This window comes from Entamoeba invadens, assembly GCF_000330505.1.
Source record: "Entamoeba invadens IP1 unplaced genomic scaffold scaff_1105074726213, whole genome shotgun sequence".
NCBI classification, from domain to species: Eukaryota; Evosea; order Mastigamoebida; family Endamoebidae; genus Entamoeba; species Entamoeba invadens.
Genome location: NW_004191875.1, coordinates 6,199 through 7,612, shown reverse-complemented (window position 1 = coordinate 7,612; position 1,414 = coordinate 6,199).

Here is a 1,414-nt window from a genome sequence, read left to right as displayed (position 1 = left end):
TTGAACTCATTTTTAACCTTGATGAGGTCGGATTTGGTTAATGAGTCGATTCTCCATTCTAAAATATTCTATGCAGAAATTTCTAGAGGACAAGATGTGTTTAATGAAGTTGAAAGAGAAAGTTCCAGAACAAGTCTTTTGTGTTGTGGATGCCTTGATGGAACCAAAATAATTCCACTTGTGGTAACAAAAAGACTTTCTCTGGAAGATGTTGCTATTATATCCCTTAAAAGTCGGGCTTTAATAAGGACACAAAAATCGGGTGTTTTGAATACTAAATTATCCACCCTCTGGTTAAAAAGTGTTCTTCCCGACAATTAAGGCAAAAAGAGAACAAATGGGTGTGCGTGCCGATATGAAAGTCTTCCTGATACTTGATGGGGTTTCAGGCTATTTTTCCAATGAAATCCAAAATCTGTTTTTGTAAAATCAACTTGAAATGATAAAGGAGGTCCCCCACAGTTCCCATTTATGTCAACCAATGGACTTGGGAATATTCGGGAACCAAAAGAAATTTTTGGCTGACAAAAACAATTATGTTTGCCACAAATTCACTTTATTAAAAAAAGAAGGTAAAAATATTGAAAAAAGTAGGAAAATATCAAATAAATTCCCCAAAGTTTAAAAAAGCAATGAAAAAATATATTAACATGTCTGAAGAGGAAAAAAATAGAGAGTTGATCTATTCCTGGGAGTGTGTGGCAAATGGAGACAATGTCACGAGCTCTTTTAAAAAAGCAGGAATATCATTTGTGCCACACACTTCCAGCGAAAGCGAGCTCCAGGAAATATGAAAGAAGTCGCCAAATTACAATATTTGAGATTATATCACTGGGGTGGTAAAGGTGGATATCAGTAGCGCAAGAAAGGTCTGCAAATTCTTGGGTATTGCTGCAGAATTTTAAGTTGTTGGAGCGACCAGAGTTGCTTTCGAAAATTATGAAGACAGAAAAAACCGTTTTCAACAAGAGAAACTCACCAACATTAGGAAGCAAATTCAAGCCAAAAAGCCTAGAAAACCCGAAAAATAACTGCGGTTTTAAATCTTATTTTTTGTCTCAAACCTATTACTATAATTAAATAAAGTATTTGTTATGTGTTTATTATATTAATATAATTTAAAATAGTAATATTTTAATATGAGTATTATATATTAAAACACTCAACAAAAACGACAATGTAAAAATAAATTTGATACATTATAAAATAAATAGTATAAAAAATAATATTTTAATTATAAAGGTTTGATTTACAACAAAAATGGGTATAAAAAACCCGAAAACCCTAAAAATAACTATGTTTCTAATTCTTATTTTTTTACAAACATTTTACTATAATTATATATAATTTTAATCTGTAATCAATATCGATATAATAGTGTTATAGTAAAATATAATTTGTGTATTAGATAATA